Below are 20192 nucleotides of genomic sequence, written 5' to 3'. Positions count from 1 at the left end.
CGCGTAAAAGATACGATAAGTTAGGACAGAAAACGTTTGAAAACAGGATTGAATACAAACAAATACGTTTGGTGAAAGTAATGCTCAACGAACTAAATATTTACTCATAGTCTTGAAAGCATCATTATAGGAAGCTTTTAGTTACATATAATGGAAATAGTCAATTTATGATGCAAAATTAATAAATTTCTATGCCAATTATAATATCAGTCTGCTGTTTAATTCTTAATATATTCTATATTATATATTCTAAATTCAAATTAATTAATAGTAGCTTACGTGGTGATGATTAAGCATAACGATCAATCCGTTCATCTTTTTCTTGACGAAATCACCTACTAAGTCTTGCCTGACTATGGCTCAATCCACTGAGGCGGTATAAGAATCCTCGTAGGGCGCCATTGAGGCTGTACCGGCGTTGACGACCCACTGTCGGCTGTGGCAAACCTTGGAGATGTTGCCGATCCTTGATTTTCCGAGGACGATTATGATAAGTATTCTGATGAAGACGATAAAGATGATGGAACTGAAGACGTTGGTGGATTCATTTACCAGCAACAAGTATAATATGCCATTTGACTTTCGGGAACTTTTCGCTCTATCATCTATAACACGTGTTCGTAACTGGTTTATGTGAGAGCGCAACAATCGGTTATCATTCTGATTTCATAACTTCATACATCACCGTACCTAAACGCTTCCCAACTGTACCGGAAAACCCACTTCCACTTGTTTCGGAAATATTGTTTCGCGTATACCGAGATCATTACATTGGTATTCCCTAAACGAATTACAATCTTTCCAGCCTATGCCTGCGAATGGAAGGGGGTCGTACGCATATGCTCAAATCCATTCGTAGTACAAAACATTTCAAATTTAACACTTGTAAACTGCAACCCATTGTCGCTCCGTAAACGTTCGGCATTCCAAAACAACTGAACAATCCATGTAGTATCCGAATGGTTGCCTTTAATGATATAGTCGTTTTCGCTACTCTCTTTGGCCACTTAAAGAACGAATCCATATATACACGCTACCACGGAACAGTTGATTCTGGCCATGACATTGGATTACTATGAGCTGGTGTCTTTGCAACTGATGCACATCGCTGGCATCTGCTGACCTTTTCCTCAATCTCACGGTCAATCCCTGGCCAATATACATAGCTTCTCGCAAACGCCTTCATTTTATCCATGCCGAGATGATCTTTATGATGTAACTACTGCAAATATCTATCCTTCTGCGTACCAGGAATCACCAATCGTTCGCCAAAAAGCAAAATTCCACCTTTTTTTTTTATTTCAAATGTGGCCGTTTTTGGGCGATTTCGTCCTTCAAAAGCTCCAATAACTTGATATAGTAATCGCTTTTAATGGTCTTTCCTTTCTCAAGATAATCGATTACGATATTCCTTGTGAATCCCAAAAAACTGAGGCCATAACCTTGCCAGCTGATTGTTGCGTTTTCTCCGCTTTGGAGCAGGTTCATCGCGTCCAGTCCACTCGGATGACTGTCTATGAAGTGAAGTGGAGAAGCCAACACTCATCCATGGACACATATGGACGCAAAAACTCGGATTTATTTCGCTCAAATAGCTCCAAACACTGCTCCGAACCATCAAAGGGGTTGTTGTTTTTGGTCAAATGTGAGTTCGCGCGGCAGCCATTTTGCACAAAGCTTTCTCATATCCAAATACTCGTGAACGATATGTCCAACACGTTCCTTAGACATCTTAGGGTGTCAGCTATCCCGAACAACTTCACATCACGGTTGCTTTTAATAATTTCGTGGATTTTTTAAATGTTTTCTTCTGTAACCACCTCTTTTGGGCTTCCATTGTGTTCACCGTCCTCAGGGCTCATTTCACCACATTTAAATTTAGCGTACCAATATTTGATGGTTGATATTGGTGGAGCAGTGTACAAAAACTCTTCATCAAGTCAAGTTTTGGCTTCGACTGTATTTTTCCCCTTCAAAAAGCAATGCTTTATCGTCACGCGAAATTCCTTCTTTTCCATGATTACTCAAAACACCAAAGTTGCGTCATACAAAGTACTCTAGCTCATTAGGTTACGGCCCGAGTGCTGTCAAATTTGGACAGAATTCGTTTGAAGGTTGGTACAATCGAAATATGATATGGATATAAATCTTCTAGCGCGATATATGTGTTAGACCAAACAATTATCAGCCCACCTGTTATGTGACATAATACGAATATAACTTCAACGTCACAGTGCTCCGTAAAGCTAAGCCACGTAAATCACCCTGGGCTAATCGACTGCTGGCTGAAGTTTCACGAGACACAAAAGTGATGCTAATCGAGAACTGCATTATATTGCCTCCAGAATATATCGGGTTTGCAACAGAATGTTTCATGAGGATTATATTAATCGCGTACAAAATAACCTTAGACGAAATCCGAAATCACTCTGGTCCTATGTGCATTCCAAACGCAATGCGAAGCACAACACTGGTGAAATCAGATACAACAATATTGCTGCATATATGGAGAGCGAGATTAGGGAACTGTTCTCATTTTCGAGATATCTTTAGCCCCGACATACTTGACCAAACCAAGATAGAGGCAGGCACATGCAACACTCTTCCTGACGTTTTGGAGGTTCCTGAAGTTCAGGTTGATTGCAATAGTGTGAAATGTGCGTTAGTTAAACTAAAATTGAATTACTGTCTTGTATCAGATGGAGTACTAACTGCAGTACTGAAGAGATGTGGCAGCTCGTTATCGGCTTACCTGACGCGATTGTTCCAAATTTCCTTTCCGTCTTGAACAGTGTCGAGAATTGGAAAACTTCGTACATGACGTCTCTTCTGAAGAAAGGTGATCCTAACCTTGGAGAAAACTACAGGAGAATAATTTCCGTAACCAAGGGTCGCTACTTTTTCTATAATTTTCCAAACAATGTTATATTTGTGTTACGTGACGTCAAATTTATAATGTATGCCGACGACATTAATTTATACAATGATGCCAAAGACCCAAATTCTCTACAAACAGATCTGAACAAATTTAGCAGCTGGTGTCAACGAAATATACTATGTTTTTTCGTCGAAAAATGTATCGCTGATTCTTTTACTCGTGGACGTAATGCTATAATCAGTAACTACAGTATACGGACAGTTACAGTTAGCGTAAAGCTGAGATACGCGATCTAGGTGTGTTACTTGGCATGACGTTGTCCTCTAGGATTAGTCTATACGATTAGTTTTAAAAATGACGAGGGATGTCAGAGATCCAGATTGCATAAAAGCACTTTACTGTACGCTAGTTAGGTCAATATTGGTATATTGTACTGTTGCCTGGTAAGCCGAGAAGCCGAAACTTGGAGATCAAGAATAGAATCAAGAAGAATATGAAAAGGATTCAGCGGAAACTCACACGTTTTGCGGTATGACGAATGCAGTGGAGTGATCGTAATACACTGCCGCCTTACCGATCACGCCGTTTGTTACTGGGGCTAGAGACACTCTCGAACAGTCGGAGAAATATTCAAGTGTTATTTATTGCTGACGTTCTGTGTGGAAATATTGACGTTCCTGCTATATTAGAACGAATTAATATAATGTGAATTGGCCCTGCTCCCGTCACCGAACGTTTTTAGGGCTTAATTTCAGAAACACGCGTTACGGATCGAACGATCCTTTATTAGCAATGTCACGAGAATTTAACGAACTGATGGAATACTTCGATTTCAATGATTGTACACATTCATTTAGGCAACGGATACGATACTCGGAATAATGACACTGTGCAAGGCCTATATGTAACTTAATATATAAGATTAATGTTATAAGAATAGTGAAACCTTTAAATAGCGGACTATTGGCGGGCTATGGCGAAAATTGGAAATACAAATACAAACCTAGAAACACATTTAACATTTAATGTTCCAACTGGAAGGATGAAAAGGAACTTAAGGAAAGCAATTCAAAGAATTAGACCATACTCGCGACAAAAACGGTATATAATCATCATATACCTCAAGTCCTTGTTGGCTAGCACGTCACGCAGCGACTCTTTTCAACCGAATCTTAAATGAAGCAAAGACGATCGAGCATTTTAACACACTATCTTTATTAAAGCGAGGCAAAAAATCACGTCGATAGTCTCGGGTTCGCTGGTAGAGTGCCCTTTACCGATCGAGTCCTTTCCACCAAAGCCACTCGGTCATTCCTCCTGACGATCGGGAATTCAAATTTAACGTTGATTTATCAACACCCCGGATTGCCCTCAGCAAGTCAGGTCGGTGCGGTTTCGAATTGCCCGCAGTGCCACAGAAAGTTATCCACAGCGTCGAATCCTACACCGCAGCCTTCGTGTCCGACAGGTATATGCACTGACAGATGTGCATAGTGCAGAATAGTACGACATAAGCCGAGACATCATGCGGATGATCTCTGCCTCTGATGATCTCTGATGATCTGCTTCCCACATGTTCTGCCAGCGAGACAGACAAAGTTGCTGTGGGGAGCGAAGGTACTCATGGGTTGAGAAAGGTCGGTCGTAAAATGCCCCTTCGGTTATGCCTTTTTTGGCCAGTGATTGCTGCATCCCCAGTGCCAGTGACCCCAGCATCTCCGAATATCCACGGAGACAGAAAAAATACAGCTACAATTAGCATCGCTCCTTGTTGTAACTGTCCAAATGTTACATTAAATTTACGTGCCTGTTTTATGTCACCTGCCCATAGACAATAGAACAATAGACCTGCAACAAAACATCAGCAGACCAGCATCACATCACAAATCGCGGGATAAGGCTCATAACTGGGAGAAAATGCCCAAAGACGTTCAATTTCGTCAAACTATGTCGACCATACGGCCTTTGGCTTTCATAATGCAAAGTAAAAAGTAAAGTAAAAATAAATTATTTAAAAAAAACACAATTTTTTATTGACAATTCAAATTTCTGATGTTTGAATAGGCGTTAAATGTAGTCACTGAAACTACTTTATCATGAAATGTGTACAATCGTCTTATTTTATAACCTTTAAAAGTATGGTTTATCCAAAAAAGGTTAGTCAAAAAGGAGAATAAATAATGAGAATGTGTGCCATAACGTAGATCTGCAATCAAGGTCTTGTTCAGGCATCCCTGCGTACAATAATGCTGACTGGGTCAAAATTGTGCATGCTAGTTTGTGTGCAACTTTGTTATACAATATGGTGTTGTCTGCAACCCGCATACAAGTTCATAATTTTTCAGATTCTCACGCCCTTTACACGGACGACAGGATTCCTTTGGCCTCTTTAAGCCATAATAAAAAATTTTCCAGCATTACTTTGTATTATTATTATTTTTTTATTATTAATATTATAATTAACGTTGTTGTTGTTGTTGTTATTTTGTTGTTGATTTTTACTTCAGAGGACATACAAATATCGTAAAGTTTAAGCATGAATATACGTATTCCTGTTTAAATGCACAGAGTGATCATTCTACCGAGATTTAAATAAATTTTTTTTATCGAATTATGATAAAATGTACGAAAATGGGGGAAACAATTAGTACAATTCTTACAACATAACAGCATGTAACCTGTGTAGAGTCATGCAGGTGAAGCGAACCAGACAAATTATTTCAACTTTTTTTCTATGCGTGATCCCTTTAACCTAGCTACTTCTCAAGCCATATGGATGTCTTCGCTTTAGGAAAGTCTTCGCGGCTATGTTTAGTTGGAAGTTGCGTTACGAAGTTACGAAAGGAATATTATTTATGAAGACTAATTCGAGTTGGGAGAAAACTTTTCCCGGCAGCGAAAGAACTCTCCCTTTTGACTGGTATGGCAGGCAAATCGCTCGCGCTCATTATCACTTTAAGCGTTATGATAATTTGGTATTTTCAACACCCCATTTTTGGGGCGGCCCGGTGGCATGATGGTAGCGGAGCCGGTCTTCACACGAACGGCCCGGACCAAAATCCCATCCGGACCAATCCCCCGTAGCAAGGACTGACTATCCGGCTACGTGGTAAAATAAGTCGATACGGCCAGGCCGTTCTAACGAAACAAAAAAAAAAAAAAAAAAAAAAAAAAAAAAAAAAAAAAAAAAAAAAAAAAAAAAAAAAAAAAAAAAAAACACCCCATTCAGATGTTACCTGTTTGTGGTTATCAAAATATATATGGTTTGCATTTACCTTTGTTTTGTATTTGTCAATATACGTATGTTGAAGAGTTTATGTGATGATAAAGCATCAGCATGCAGCAAGATGATGTCAGTCACAAGGAGTATCATTACCTCACTTGAGCAAAAAGAATAGCAAAAAATAACATGGAATTTTATTCCTCCTACACACCACAAGCACGGTAGGTAAGCAAACGCCGCATTAGGACAAGATAGATAATGCAACCGGGTGAGGTAACAACAACTGCCACGCATTTGACAGACATATTACCCTGCACACAGTATTGCGACTATTATAGCCTGCGACAAATGGGCTGTAAGCGAAGGTTTCCTCATTGGCCAAGGATTCAAATTCTGGGATTGGCCTTCTAAGAATATCTTAAGTCTTTCCGTAATGTTCGCTTTGGGTCTCTTATTGCGCTTTGGTTTCTATTTTTGCTGTGTACATCAACCGGTCAGTAATGGTTGCTGAAGATTTCTATCGTTTTGACCCGCTTCCATGTTGTATGGTGGAGATTTTTGGAATTTATTCCTCTGCCTGCCATATGTTGGTTCTTCAGCTTTCGAAATGACCTTTTTTTTTAAATGATTGTTGGTTTTAGCTATTTTTTGTATCGATTTTTGTACCTATGTAAAATCCGTTTCATATTTTAACAATCTTTGTCTATGATGCTTCATTGCAATATCTTTTGCCACAGGTATAGGACTTACGGATGCATTATATTGCAACAATTACCGCCCGGCCGTTCAAAGGATAGTAAAAAAAATCCGATTTAAGTATATTATTTAAATGGTAATGTGAATGCTATCGCTGGTGATTCTTTCCATATAAATTAGTAAAATGAACAGGACGACCAAATGTAAAATAATTGTCTCGGCCAAATCAACCGTTTGATGTGATACGTGAAATATAAATAAACGAAGTTAATTGTGCATTGCTGAATTAACGTTAACAACGGCATGGTCGCAACCGTGACATGGCTACCACAGAAAGAGACACTGCTTCAGCGTATTAGTATGGTATAGAGGTAGAGTTACCTTTTTTCTAATTTATGCCACTTTTCCCAGCAACCTGTGATACCTACTGTAAACAAGCAATTTGTTTTGCTTTCAATACACTGCTAATTTAACTATCGGATTTATTTGTTTTTCACTTGAAAGGCGACATAGGTGGTCGTGTTAGCAATTTGAATTATATGCTGAAGTAACTTAATTACTTGGTCAGTTCGTTATATACCTGTAATCTCTTGAATTGTAAATTTGATTTCGTAAATGTCATACATCTTACCACTATACTATGTTAAGCTGAGACAGCTAGGTTGGTAAAATAATAAATACGTCTGCTATTAATGTCCATGAAACATGAAAAATAAACTTAAAAATATATATATTACCATACATATATTTTAATAGTTGGTTTTCAATAACAAACTTTTTAATATATATTACCTTTTCTAATCGACTATTTCGCTTGCGTTAATCTATTGAATAAATACTAACCATTGTGTGTTACTTTTTTAACTTTTTTGTTTTTTTAAATATAAGTGTTATTAAAAATTCATAAAAAAGATATGCTAATTTCAAATAAAAACAGGACTGCAAATAAGTATTCCCTATTGAAATTATACTGTAAAAACGTAGTCATTGAATGACGAGTGGGATAGAACTACTCATTTTAGTGCTTTCAACTCATTTTTAAATAATTCGGCAACGAAAGCATGACGCAGAATGCATATTCGTCTTTACTATTGATGACGATTAGCCATGGCTGTAAATTCTCCACGATTTTTCCCTGTTTGGGTCGTTGCGATAGATCAATTTTTTGTCACCTTGATGAAGTAATGCCTTCCAGTTGTGCCGCACCAACAGTTATATATAAATATAAAAATATAACGCTCTACGTCTACGTTGACTCCTATCCCCGTCGATCAATGTCATCAATTGGGCGTCGTTGAAGCTTTATGGACTTCCTTCACGTGAACGGTCGTAACTATTGAAATTGCCGACGAAACCAACCAAATCCAATTGTGGCGTTACCTCAAGTTTTTCGAAGCGTATCGAGGCTCTATCAGCCGGTTTCTTCGAATTAAAAAAGAAAATGTACAGCTTTCGTAAAATATTCAGACAAAACGGTTAGTTTACCATGTCTCAATGTAAGGTTAATGACGTGTTGGATTATATATTCTGATGGCAAGAACCTTACATACAACCTGATTTTTTTTTATCTATCTTAACTTTGCGAATCTGGGTCACCGGTCTGATTCATAATTCTTTGTCGAATCTGTTACCTTTCATGTATTTTGTTCCATTACCTTGCGTCACATTATTTGTCATACAATTTTATTCCAAAGTATAATTTAATCTAATCTAATATATAAATAACGTATATGTGTAACTTCACTAGTACCCGATATACATTCATCTTTCCGCAGTAAACTCGTGCATGATATCGATAATGCCAGCAACCAGACTGGATGCTTTACGGGCACCCAAATTAGTTGCACGGAACATAAAAACATGTGCTTCAACACGTGCTGTGTGTGGAATCCCAATGGGCGAATCGCACATCCAAATTGAATGACGCGATGTTGGTAGAGACGAAATTGGTCAATTAAAATGTGCCAACAATCAGTCACATTCCCATTCCGAAGTGGCCAGCGCGCGACGGAATTCGTGGCTTGTCCTTTTGCATGCGGCTCAATGTAGGGGAAGGAGAAAGTCCGGAAAACTACACTCATAAAACACGAACTCCTCCTAATCGGACAAAAGTTGGACAGCTTCTGTGAACTGGGTTCAGGTTTACCGTCGCTACTTAACGCAGTAGCTACCGATGGCCCTTTTCGACCGGTTGGATACGACGGATTGGATGGCGATTGATTTTCTGTTTCCGTCCCCTGCTTTCTTCCATCTCGCCCAAATCCCGTCAAGTTGTACGTAGAGGTTTGTCGAGCCGTGTGTCCTTTTTATTTGGGCAAATTTAGTGCTTCCTTTGCAGCATTCCAATTGATCTATTGCTGCTCTCGCTACGACTTGCTTCAAGGTTTTCATCCAGTAGGTTTCTCATCCCTGCGGCCATAGAAACACTCTGCGAGTAGTATATTTCATTTCGTGTTGCGAATTGGCAAACACCGGTTGTCAATACGTCCACCAAACCAGAAAAGATTTATTGTCTCTCGATAGCACCTTCAATCATTGATTCTCTATCTATCACGAAATCGATACTTGATAGCATCGGATATTGTGTGTACTAATTTTGCCCTGTGGGTCGCGGGTCGCGAATATAAATGATTTTGAACAATCGTTAACAATCTAGTAAATGGCAATTAATTATAACCCATGTTCTGGAAGTGTTTATGGTAGGGGAAGGTACGAATCGGTGAGCAGAAAGGACCATTGGTTTTTAATGCGTAGCAATGGCTACTGAGCAATTTATGTAGAATTGATAGGCTTGGTAAGAGTATTTTCAGAGGGAGTACACGTTTCTAGAGGATACAACAAGATTTGCAGATTCTAGACATAACAACAAGATTTGAGCTGCATGATTTAATTGGGAAACAACGTCTTGAACTAATAATAGACTCTGGAGCAATTAACCTTAACGGAAGATACAACCCAAACCAGTTGTCCAAGCAAAGGGATATATCAAATTTTGTTGTATCAAATTTATGAGAGTTCGTATCGATGATGTATCGTAGAAAGTTGATAGAAAAATATTCTATTTGTTATTATTTTTTATTAAATTCAATGGCATTTATGTGGCCCCTTTGAAGCGTATTTTATTTAGCATGACGAAAATAAATTAACAGTACTGCACGACAAGAATACAATTTAAGAACGCGTGTCGCGACATGTCAGGCTTGTAACGATCAGAAACTGCATGAAATTCTCGGCACATAATTAAAATCGGATCAGAGGAGCCGAAACGACGATGACTTTCCTCTACGTCTAGCTGGGACGTATAGATTTAGTCTGGAGAGCAGCGCATTACAGTTCCGCTGTTTTGGCGATTCTAGATCAAGCAACGCTCAGCGTCCATCATAGTCCACTTGGACGTTCCAGGAACGATAAACTGTAGATGCGCCATGGGACGTACGGTTATAGGTCACCATACCACAGATGCATATTCCACTACAGAGGGAACTAGCGAACAGTCTAGCATATAGCAGAGACCGGATCGTTGATGTCGCGCGCAAGTTTCTTGAGCAGTTCAATTAGCTGGTTACTCTTAGCAGCTGTATGCTTAAGCTGGTCATGGAAGCTCAACTTATCGTTGAGGAGGAGCACTCCAAGGTGTCTGACACAATTTTTGCGCTCAAGAGCGGAGTCGTTAATGGTGTATTGCTAGATTAATGGGTTGCGTTTTCTGGCAAACGTTATGACCGCACACTTATCGACGCAGAGCTTAAGGCCGTTCGTGGAGCACCAGGACTGGAACATACTCAATGCCTCCTGGAGAAACAGGTCTGCATGGTTGTGGATCGGAAGAAACGGATTTGTATCGTCAGCATACAGTAGGTGGCTTCCTGAGGGAAGCACCCGTGGTACGTCGTTGATGTAGATCAAGAAAAGTAGCGAATTAAGGTTGCTACTTTGTGGAACCTAAGAACAAGCATTGATACGGTGCGAGGTGTGGATTCCCATTTTCAGTTGGTATGCTCCGTCGCTGAGGTAGGATCCAGGCCATCATTTGTTTAAGAAGACCCAGGACTTGAAGCTTGACAAGTACCAACAAATACGGAATCTGGAGATCTACTTCGATGGACTTGTGACAGAGGCTACTAAACTCCACTAGGTTGCTGCCACGGTAGTTGAAAGCATTTGATTTATCCCCCTTTTTGTATACTGGAACTAGCCACGAGATATTCCAGCAGGCAGGTTCTGATGATACCGTGGACGACATCTGATCTTTATTCGCCGAGGAATTCTCAGGCAACTTTGCTGTATCCTCCCTAGTGTGCTCATCTTCAGTGTTAAATGTGCCGACAGCCTCTAACTCATCTAATTACTGGCTGAAACAGTCATACATTTCTGGACCGAATGGAATTCCTGCTGCTGTGTTAAAAGGTTGTCGATATATATTTGCTCCTCTTTTATGTAAATTATTCCGTCTATCCGTGTCATCACCCTTTTTCATATGTTTTCATAAAACATAAGTTGTATTTTGCTAAATAATTCGAATTAATTAATCAATTTGACTGATGTTATTGCCTTATTATTATTTCTTTTTTGTTACTAATGTTCAATATCTAATATTAAGTATATATTAGCCAACGAACAATTTTCCCAATTTCGTTTTTCTAGAGCACCCAAATCTGACGACAACAGAACCAAATACGACTTCGATAAAATACATCAATTAACCTTCATTATAATTATATGACACCAATGCAGTCAGTCCCCGAGATACTCGGTTATAGCGGACCGCTTTGATCCGCGACAAATACGTGTATTCCGAATTCCCACATATGTCGATTCGGCGAAAAATATTGTTTATTCTTGAGGGGTAGAATATGCATTATATGCATAGATATAATGCCATGTTGACAATGTAATCAATTGATATTATTTTGCATTAAAAATGTGTAGCTTTTTCCTGTAACCATTTCTAACAACTTTGCGAGCTCAAGTATCGTATAAATTGCAAGATTCGTTATCAAAAGCGAATATTATTTAAATGGTTCGTGGTGCTGACGAAAACAAACCGGGTACGAGATCCACCGTTGGTAGGATCGACCACACAAAGATTGGTCTACCCTAAAACTCTGGCGCAAGTTTCGTTGGCGTTTCAGATCAACTCGGATCTTAGGCCGTTAGGTTTTTACTTGGATTTTCAGAGTTACTTCCTAACGGTGGACCTTTGCTTTTACTGAAACGATTCCTGGAGTGAAGGCACTCGGAATTGCTCGGGTCCGACTGAATTTTCTTCTTAAGAATTCAGAACAAGTTTCTAAATGTGGACCTCTATTCAACTAGATTTCCATCCCAAAGACTTGAAGATACCAAATAAAGGTTTGAATTGCTAGTGTCTTTTTTAACAATATTTTCATTCTTGTATGCTAAAAATATGTTTGGAGAATTGAAGGTGAAAATGAGACAGACAAATTAGAAGGAGATAGAATCCTTTTCGTTATGTTTAGTGTTACCTTGCATCGCTTTATAATCCTAAGCATAGTTTACATGAATTCAGGCTATGTCATTTTATTGCACTGCCGATAGTCGGAATGCACATCGGTTCATGTTTTATTGGCATAGGATATTCTGGTTATCCTTTATTTTCTTCGATCGTCTCTATTTGCTGCTCAGTTTTGCTGCAGTTCAACCTGACGCTGAAGGTAGAACCTTTTCCCTTTTGGGTAGTTTATGACATTACCTGAATGATGGTTTAAAGTTTTGTACGTTTTATCACAAGACGTGTTTGTTATTAAAAAAAAAATGTTGGTTCGTTTAGGTTTAAGCTGAGGCGCAAGTTGTGGTTGCTTTAGGATCTTTTCCGTTTTGCCTGTCACGCTTGCGCGACATGCTGTTCAATCAAACTCACTTCAAACTTCACAGAGTTATGGAAATTATTGATCATATCCACGAGTCACCAATAGCGTACCAACTCCTGCCTTTGAACCATTTCTTTATATCGAATATTCTTCCTTTAAATGTACCATTCCTTCCTAGTGCATCCTTAAGATTCGATTTCGATATTGGGATATGTTTAGGTTAGGGTCACTGGCAATTCGTTTCCATCCCAAACCTCAGGAAGAAAAAAAATTCTGCTTCAAGAGCGACGAAGGGGTATTTTCTTTGGGGATATTTCGAAGAAGGTATCGGAGGTAGATAAGGCTTCTGATTGCGTTGGTGATATAGTGTAGTAGTGGTTGGTTCCTCGGTTGCTTAGTTGGTATGCCGCACCTTAGGTTATCAATTCACGACCTATTCCCGACATGGAAGGAAATTTGGGGGAAGCACGGAACCTAAAGTTCTACTGCAACGGATTAGCTTCGGATCATGTTTCTGACCGATTCAGCTGGGTGCTGGACTTAGCTTTAGGCAACGGAATAAAAGAGATAGGGATATGTGGGAGAGATAGGGAGATAAGGTTATACGAAATCAGCTAAAGGAAAATGCTGAGGGCCAATGGTCATTCGGAGTGAAGAGCATGTGTAGCATATGTGAATTTATCCGTCTCCGGCAAATGTGAACTCTTCGTTTGCTAGTGGATCGAGAATATCCTAATGCCATGGATGGTTCTAGTGCCGAGTGTAGTAAAACCCCTTCAGGAGCGAGCCAAAGAGGTAGATGATAACGATTTTTTTCTTCTCGGCAAGGTCTGTGGGGCTACTACAGGCTAGGGTGTTAAGCAAGTGTTGTCGACGATGTAATGAAAACCCTTAAAAAAGTGACGCAAAAAAAAACAAGAAAACATCCGAAAAAGTGTGGAAAAGGGGGAAATCTAATACCTAACATTTTTCTTTTTTGCTTCACAGCGAAACACATTTTCAGTTACACGTAGCGTTCTATCGCCACTATTTGTGTTCAATTCGTCAGCATTACATATGTAGGGTTTTCGGGTTTGAGTGTGAGTGAATTTTTTTAATGCATAAAACATCTACTAGTTGATAAAACTGCATGGTATACTGACATGTTACATATACATGTTAGTAATACTGTTTTATAAAATCGATATTCCTTTTTCTGATTTGTTTCTTTATTTATTTATTTATTTGTTGCTAGTTTATTAATTTGTTTCTAGTCAAGTGTTAAAGCAACCCAAGCATCTGAAAAACTTGCACAATAAAAGAATAAAAAAAATCACAATTACGAAATTAATATTATTCTAATCATGGAATAGAATAAAGATATGTTCAAGTAATTGAAGCAAACGAAATAACAAGGCAGCATTTATCAAATAAAAGCATTAAAGCATACCATGGTTGGGGTGGCCTGGTGGTATATTTGATAGCGGTGAAGGTCTTCACACGACAGGGTTGAAATCCCATTCGGGCCAAATCCCCGTAGCAAGGACTTACTAGCGGGTATGAGGTAAAATAAGTCGAGTAAGCCAGAAATGGCAGAAAAATTACCTTGCAGGTCGTTAGGCCAGAAGAATAAGAAGGAAGCACAAAAATTATCTACTTAATGCTTCACAATAAACCCAACCTCGTAAAAAGTGGAAAGAAAAGATCGCAGAAAACTAAAACGCTGTCACCATAGAGGAAGAATTATTTACAATTCATACGGTGCGACCTTCCCAGCGCATACCACCTACAGGATGGAGGATGGAGCGCAATTGGATGGATTAGCCAAACAACCGGTTGGAAGGATTTCGATCGATGGCCTAACATGCGGATTAAACGCTTTAGTTGTTTCATATTTTTATTCCACTATATCAAGTAAAGCGCATTAAATGGTTGCCCGTAAATAAAAACGGCACAAACCAAAAAACGCACACACATATCCCTATCATGTTGTTCCCACAAAACGGCGGGATGAATATGCCGCCGGATGGAGTAGTCATATCATACAGCGCGTACTTCCCATTACGCGCGAGGGCAAATTTCGCAATCCCTTCTGTTGGATAAAACGAGAGGCAAGTCCATGTACCTTTTCTCTCATTGCTATCCTTTCCTTCCCTCCCCTTGCCACGGATTAACGGTAGGCCACGAAAGAAGCGGTTACCCGAAAAACCCAACGAAAAGCCCACCGAGAAACCTAACGATGATGGGTTTCGCGTTGATGGATGTCACTTGACATACGTTGGCATGCACGCTTTTTCAATGTGTATCCGTGTGTGTGTGTGATTATACATGTGTTTGTGTGTGTGTGAGTGGGTATGTGTGATTTAAGTTTTGTATGTGTGATTTCGTCGTTAGGAGAGTGAGCTCTTGCACGTTTATTGGATGTATGCAGGAATCAAAGCATTCCGCGTTCCTGCGAGAGGTGGGGTGGCGGATAAGGAAACTGCAGAGTTAGGGGTGTGAAAAGTGTAAAAAAGGACACTGAATGACAAAATCATTACTCGCACAACAACAAAAAAACCCATCTAGGGTGTTGGCCTGTTGTACATCCTTGCAACGTCCATACACCAGCGCCAGTGATATCTTTTTCCCACAACTGCAGCTTCATTGCCGCTTTTCACCGCCTTTGATTGCCACCTTTCCTGATTCCATTTGCAAAAACGGTGGAATCGAAAAACCGAAATGGAACGACCCGGAATAGGAAGAAGGATTGTTTGTAATACACAAAACTCCACTCGGTAGCGGTTAATGTGGCGATGCTGTCATTTTCCCAGGCTATGATTAAACTTTATTTTTGCTTTGCCTTGTTCTTCGCCTTAATCTTCGGTTTTTCTTTCTCTTTTCCATTCCCCTCCCCTCCCTCCTTCTCTCTCTCTCTCTCTCTCTCTCTCTCTCTCTCTCCCACTCCATCACTCTCTCTTTAATTCTCGCTTTTTCTCTCCCTCTCAAAGTCACACAAAACTTCTCTTTCTCTCTTGTATCACAGTATCCTCGGTCGAGCTAGTCGAAAGGAACGGTTTTCTGATTTTCACTGGCTGAGTGGCTTTTGCTGCAGCATTCATAATCCATGCAAACAGTTGCCCATATTGATCCATCCTCCTGTTGGAGGACGGTCCCCATCTAACGGCTATCCGCGGCACAATTGTGTCATCCTGGTGTCTGTGTCACCACCCGAACAGCATCCCAGCGCAACCATCCCCATGCTGATGAGTCCTAACACCTCCACCTCGGCGGCAATATGCTAAATGAACTACCATATCCTGTTTGCTATCCTGGATGTGGAGCCGGAGTAAGCTGCCTGCAAGGAAAGGTGGGTACACTGTTTGGAGGGTTGCGAGACTGATAAACCTGTCTATGGCTCTTCTACCCCCGGTTGTTTGTAGGGTAGACATGGTGCTAGTCTCCCTAGTCTATCACCTTTCCTACTCATTCCTTAACATGCACGCCCTAGAGACATGGGTCGGAGGCCGGGAGCAGAGCAGGGTCCAGCACTTGCCCAGCTCACTCCATTTTAGCTTCCTCCACCTTCATTACTGTGCTCCCTTTTCCAGCTTCACCAGTTTTCCCTAACTCCCATTCTGACTCGATCCTTTGTAACAAGGTGGGGCGGATCAGAACGGCGCTTTAAATGATGTATTTTCGCGCGATATTGTGTACAGGCTGCATGTTGCTGTTCGATGCCATGAAATCACATCCCTTACTGCTGCGAATGAAAGAGAAATAGAAAGAGATAGATGGAGAGATGGAGAGATATATATAGAGAGAGAGAGATTGGACACTCTTCCGGAAAATATGGATGGCAAAATTATGTACACTCTCATCTATCTAGCATCGAAAGGCATTGAGGGTGAAGAAAGGTAATAGAAACGCGTGTCGTTCATGTGTCTGTGATCGTTTCCAGGGTGAATAGGGGTACGTGGCAAATAAGGGTAACACTTGCAGGGCAATTCGAGCCGGAATGATTTTTAATACTGTATCGGCGTAAGTATGTGTGCGTGCTACGAAAGGTAGTGGGGAGCGAGTGGGTGTCGGAGGTGTGAAGGGATGTATGATTCTGAATTGTGTGTATGTATTTATGTATTTGTGTTCCATTACAGGGGCAAGTGGTGATAAAAGGGGGCCATGGGTAGCAACCGGTAGCAACCGACAACCAGAACATCATCATCTGACCATGGGGAGCGCAAAACGAAAAATAGGTTGAATGTTGTCTGATATTTGATTTTAACAGTCAACAATTTCAATTTGCCCGCCATCCATCCTGGCACCGCTAGCCCACCATTTTCACCGGCTACCCGTAGCAATCGATTGGTCTTGGTACGCGGGTGTCAAGATGGGTCCTTTATGCGCTCGTTCGTTGCAACGCGGGCACAAGGACAAGGACCCTTCTGCCATCCCTCAAGCAGGCAGGATGCCAACGAAAAGCAACAAAATCAAAACAATGGCACTACCCCTCGTTTCGGTGTGGCCTTGTAGTCGTTTGTTCTTACCGATCTTGGTCCACACAGTACATAACTGTACGTGTGGTTCATAACATATACCAGGACTTGTATGAAAAACATAGTGTTTCTTCCAAACATTTTATGCTGTTGTTTGCAGATTTTTTTTATTTCGTAATATTTATTCGTCTTTCGGCTTATTTTTAGCACGTATCCGGGTAGTCAGCCTTGCTTCGGGGGTTTGGTATGGACGGGATTTTTCCTCGGTCCTGTCGAATGAAGACCGGTGCCGCTAACTATACACCACCGAAACGCGACAAGTTTGCAGAGTTCAAAAGACAGTTTGTGGTTTACTTTGTTGATATTTGACCCATTGCAAATGTCGGTAATAGTAGCTAATAATGGGTACCTAAATCAATTCTGTCATAATGTTTAATTTAGTTTGACGTCCACTGTTTATATGAGAAAATTGTGAAAAATTACCGATGAATTTGAAACAAAACACACACAATCGAGTAAAAGGTAAGGAATAAATGTCTTGATAAAATTTCTCTCTCTAAGCCCTATTAGCTGCAAATGGTTAAAAACATTAAAAGTCAACAAAATCAAGCGTTAAACAATAATAATAATAATAATAATATCCAAACAATTTAAAGAAATTATTTAATGCACCTCATTAGTTCCCAAGAAGAAGATAAAAGAATCATCGAAAAATATAAAAAAGTAATATTAAAAAGAACATAGTTTTCCTTGAAAAATGCTAAACCGATAGAAAATAATGCTCAAATTGCCTAATTATACTTACGGTTCAAAACGTTTTTCATTTGTCATACTCCTTGTAAATCCAACCCTACTTGGTATGGATACTGAAAGATGTATACATCTTTTCTACTTTTTTTATTTTACCCCATATTACCCCATATTTGAACATACCCGATACTCAACATCAGGTTCATTTTAAAAAAAGAACCAACTACCAATGTCCATGGGTTAGCTATTCGAATTGTTCATTTTGTTAAAAAGTGTTTTACTTTCAACCTATTGAACGTATATATTTTAACAGCAGTTTGTCAAAAGTAGTCAAAATACCTTAAACACTTTTTAAGGCTGCTGGCTAGTTCAACTTTAAACATAATTTAGCTAATTAACACTAACACTAATTAATAGTCTGGCTCAAAGATGTCAATGCGAACTATTTCTATAGCTACAGTTTTTTTCTGCATCATTTGCATTGTTTCACACACATTTACTATACTACTATATCTATTAGTTTTTATGGAAACCAAAATGAAAAGGTTCACCCAGACCGGACATTCACGAAACTTCTAACTATTTTTTTTTCATCCTTCGTATCTGTTAGATTCAATCCCGACAAGAAAAGGAGATGAAACGCCAAGAAACGATCCTTGCACGACAAAGAACTTCAGGCTGGAAGGGATCGTGCATAGATACCGATGGTAAGAGACGAATGATGGCCCATACAAAAAAAAGCAAATGAGATAAAACGAAATCCGAAAATCTCCCTTGGAAGAAACAGATTGTATCCTTCCTACATTTAAGCATTTTTCTATCTTTTTTTTCGTTCGCTTCTCTATCCTCCAGCCAAGGTACTGCTTCACTGACTAAGGAGTGGCATTTTTTAGCGTGCCAAAACCCGGGCATTGCTTTTCACCCGGCTTGGTCGCATTTCACGCTGTAGATTTAGATAGCAAGTTGCGAGCGCCTGGATGTGACCTTTTTCAGTAAAATTGCTACCACGCGGTTACGCCAGTCCTGCTATTAGGTTCTTTTTTTTCCAAAACTCAACCCACCCATCCTAATTCCCTCTGTATAATCCCATCTTCATCGCTTTCCTGCAACAATTACAGTATTGATTTCAATGGCAGCAGATGGTGAGCTCGTTCGGCGAAGGATGGGAAGAGGATGCGGGAAACGAAATAGAAGCGAAAATATCTTATGAAATTACGTACAGCTGGGCAGGGAGATCATGTTCTAGGGAGGGGGGCAATATGTGAAAGGGCGGAAAATGGAAATCGACTAAGAAAATGCTTCCGAGCAAAGCTAATGGAGCTAAAGAAGATCAATTTTCATCAAGTCGCCGAAACAGGTTTGGCAAAAGTGGAGTGGCGGTGCCGAAATCTAAATAAATAAATAAAGAAAGAACATTACGGCAGTGGTTGTTTGGCCAGGATGCAAAATTAAAAAAATATATATGGAAAGTTATAAAGAGCAAGAGAGACTGACTGGTTAAAGAACCATTGGATGCCAAAGCAAGCCACGAAGATGTGGAAATGATATTAACGAACAAAAAAAACCATCATGTGACGCTTTGAAGAATTTCGCGGACCGCTGTTGTTTGTGAAAGGAATTTTCTATTTTTATAATCACCATCATTTATACGCTTGATTTGGTTCGCCCCGTAAGCCAGCGTGGACGGAACGCTAGCAAGTGGAGTGGTGTACCGAGAGTTAAACGACAGGCAGGAGTCGAGTTTGAGACAGCAAAATGAAAAAAAAAATCAAAATTAAAAAAAGAAAACAAGCGAAAAAATACATCACGTTGGGGGAAAAAAATCATGGAAAAAGGACGAACATTTTTCTACAGCGAATGGAAAAAAACGCGCATGTCCGTCGATGTCCCGGAGCGAGAGAGACAATTTCATAATAACGACCAGAAATAAAGTACGCTTCGCTAAACTACTATCCATAGCCTCCCGTTATAGCATCCACGACCCAGTTTAGTTGAATTTTGTTTCAGTGAATATAGCGCACACGTAAAAACGAAACACTGATTGAAATTTATTTAAATTTCCCAATTGCAACGAAACCAAATATGTATTTCTTCATTCTTCATTCGGCACAACGACCTTAGGAGGGCTAGGCTTACCACTTCTGAGCTCTTTGACTTTATTTACTCGTAACCGGATAGTCAGTTCTGCGTACAGAGAATTGGTCTGGATGGAACAGCCATTTCGTGTGAAGATCGGCAACGCTACCAATACACCACTGGCTCGCCCAAATTTATATTACTCTAAGGTATAGTACATAATCCAGTCAAAAACACCTAAATATGAAAAGAGAAAAATTTGCCTAATTTCCCTAAATCCACGT

Source organism: Anopheles moucheti, chromosome X, assembly GCF_943734755.1.
Source record: "Anopheles moucheti chromosome X, idAnoMoucSN_F20_07, whole genome shotgun sequence".
NCBI lineage: Eukaryota > Metazoa > Arthropoda > Insecta > Diptera > Culicidae > Anopheles > Anopheles moucheti.
Note: the sequence above shows the minus strand (reverse complement) of the source record.